The following is a 3556-nucleotide window of genomic DNA, read 5'->3' as shown; positions in this document are numbered from 1 at the left end:
CCTGCTACACATTAGTTGAAGTGACGGTTCAATGACCTCATCAAGTCTCCACCATCCTCCCACTCAATTCTTTCGAGAGAAACTTTTCCTCGAGAAAGGACCCGTTTCTAGAAACAATCACTTTTGCTTCCAGATCTGAAATAGGAGGTATACCCAACTGTTTTGGGTATTCTATGAAGATGCATTTATCCGCTTTGGGTTCGAGCTTATCAGCCTGAAACTTTTTCACATAAGCGTCGCAGCCCCAAACTTTTAAGAAACGACAGCTTAGGTTTCTCTAAACCATAGTTCATACGGTGTCGTCTCAACGGAATTGCGTGGTGCCCTATTTAAAGTGAATGCGGTTGTCTCTAATGCCTAACCCATAAACGATAGTTGTAATTCGATAAGAGACATCATGGTATGCACCATATCCAATAGGGTGCAGTTATGATGTTCGGACACACCATCACAATATGGTGTTCCAGGCGGTATTAGTCGTGAAACAATTTCCACAATTTCTTAATTGTGTGCCAAACTCGTAACTCAGATATTCATCTCTATGATCATATCACAGACATTTTATCCTCTTGTCACGACGATCTTCAACTTCACTCTGAAATTACTTGAACCTTTCAATAATTCAGACTTGTGTTTCATCAAGTAAATATTCTCAGCATCTACTCAAATCATTTGTGAAGTAAGAACATAACGATATCCACTGCGTGCGTCAGCACTCATTGGACTGCACACATCAAATGTATTACTTCCAACAAGTTGCTCTCTTGTTCCATCTTACTGAAAACGAGGCCTTTCAGTCATCTTGCCCATGTGGTATGATTTGCATGTCTCAAGTGATTCAAAATCAAGTGAGTCCAAATGATCCATCTGTATGGACTTTCTTTATGCATATATACTGATAGACATGGTTCGCATGTCTCAATCTTTTCAAAAACGAGTGAGTCCAAAGATCCATCAACATGGAGCTTCTTCATGCGTTTTATACCAATATGACTCAAGTGGCAGTGCCACAAGTATGTGGTACTATCATTACTATCTTATATCTTTTGGCATGAACATGTGTATCACTACGATCGAGATTCAATAAACCATTCATTTTAGGTGCAAGACCATTGAAGGTATTATTCAAATAGACAGAGTAACCATTATTCTCCTTTAATGAATAACCGTATTGCGATAAACATAATCCAATCATGTCTATGCTCAACGCAAACACCAAATAATAATTATTCAGGTTTAACCCCAATCTCGATGGTAGAGGGAGCATGCGATGCTTGATCACATCAACCTTGGAAACACTTCCAACACATATCGTCATCTCACCTTTAGCTAGTCTCCGTTTATTCCGCAGCTTTTATTTCGAGTTACTAACACTTAGCAACCGAACCGGTATCTAATACCCTGGTGCTACTAGGAGTACTAGTAAAGTACACATTAATATAATGTATATCCAATATACTTCTGTCGACCTTGCCAGCCTTCTCATCTACGAAGTATCTAGGGTAGTTCTGCTTCAGTGACCGTTCCCCTCATTTCAGAAGCACTTAGTCTCGGGTTTGGGTTCAACCTTGGGTTTCTTCACTAGAGCAGCAACTGATTTGCCGTTTTATGAAGTATCCCTTCTTGCCCTTGCCCTTCTAGAAACTAGTGGTTTTACTAACCATCAACAATTGATGCTCCTTCTTGATTTCTACTTTCGCGGTGTCAAACATCGCGAGTTGCTCAAGGATCATCATGTCTATCCCTGATATGTTATAGTTCATCACGAAGCTCTAATAGCTTGGTGGCAGTGACTATGGAGAACCATCACTATCTCATCTGGAAGATTAACTCCCACTCGATTCAAGTGATTGTAGTACTCAGACAATCTGAGCACATGCTCAACGATTGAGCTTTTCTCCCTTAGTTTGCAGGCTTAAGAAACTTGTCAGAGGTCTCATACCTCTTGACGTGGGCATTAGTCTGAAATCCCAATTTCAGTCTTTGGAACATCTCATATGTTCTGCGACGTTTCAAAACCGTCTTTGGTGCCACAATTTTAAACCGTTAGCATCACACACTGAACTATCACATAGTCATCAAAACGTGTATGTCAGATGTTTCGTAACATCTACAGACGATGCTCGAGGTTCAGCACACCGAGCGGTGCATTAAGGACATAAGCCTTCTGTGCAGCAATGAGGACAATCCTCAGTTTACGGACCCAGACCGCATAATTGCTACTATCAACTTTCAACTAAATTTTCTCTAGGAACATATCTTAGTAGAACTAAAGCATAAGCTACGACATTATTTGCAAAGACCTTTTGACTATGTTCATGATAATTAAGTTCATCTGATTATTTAATAAACTCCCACTTAGATAGACATCCCTCTAGTCATCTAAGTGATACATGATCCGAATCGACTAGGCCGTGTCCGATCATCATGTGAGACGAACTAGTCATCATCAGTGAACATCTCCATGTTGATCGTATCTACTATACGACTCATGTTCGACCTTTCGGTCTCTTGTGTTCTGAGGCCACGCCTGTACATGCTAGGCTCGTCAAGTCAACCTAAGTGTTTTGCTTGTGTTCCGAGGCCATGTCTGTACATGCTAGGCTCGTCAACACCCATTGTATGCGAACGTTAGAATCTATCACACCCGATCATCACGTGGTGCTTCGAAACAACGAACCTTCGCAACGGTGCACAGTTAGGGGGAACACATCTCTTGAAATTTTAGTGAGGGATCATCTTATTTATGCTACCGTCATTCTAAGCAAATAAGATGTAAACATGACAAACATCACATGCAAATCATAAAGTGACATGATATGGCCAATATCATCTTGCGCCTTTTGATCTCCATCTTCGAGGCGCGGCATGATCACCTTCGTCACCGGCATGACACCATGATCTCCATCATCATGATCTCCATCATCGTGTCTTCATGAAGTTGTCTCACCAACTATTACTTCTACTACTATGGCTAACGGTTAGCAATAAAGTAAAGTAATTACATGGCGTTTTTCATTGACACGCAGGTCATACAATAAATTAAGACAACTCCTATGGCTCCTGCCGGTTGTCATACTCATCGACATGCAAGTCGTGATTCCTATTACAAGAACATGATCAATCTCATACATCACATATATCATTCATCACATCCTTTTGGCCATATCACATCACATAGCATACCCTGCAAAAACAAGTTAGACGTCCTCTAATTGTTGTTGCATGTTTTACGTGGCTGCTATGGGTTTCTAGCGAGAACGTTTCTTACCTACGCAAAAGCCACAACGGTGATATGCCAATTGCTATTTACCCTTCATAAGGACCCTTTTCATCGAATCCGATCCGACTAAAGTGGGAGAGACAGACACCCGCTAGCCACCTTATGCATCAAGTGCATGTCAGTCGGTGGAACCTGTCTCACGTAAGAGTACGTGTAAGGTCGGTCCGGGCCGCTTCATCCCACAATGCCGCCGAATCAAGATAAGACTATTAACAGTAAGCAAATTGAACAAATCGTCGCCCACAACTACTTTGTGTTCTACTCGTGCATAGA

The sequence above is a fragment of the Aegilops tauschii genome, chromosome 5 (genome assembly GCF_002575655.3).
Source record: "Aegilops tauschii subsp. strangulata cultivar AL8/78 chromosome 5, Aet v6.0, whole genome shotgun sequence".
NCBI lineage: Eukaryota > Viridiplantae > Streptophyta > Magnoliopsida > Poales > Poaceae > Aegilops > Aegilops tauschii.
The sequence above is the reverse complement of the archived record's forward strand: the minus strand, read 5'-3'. Positions refer to the sequence as shown.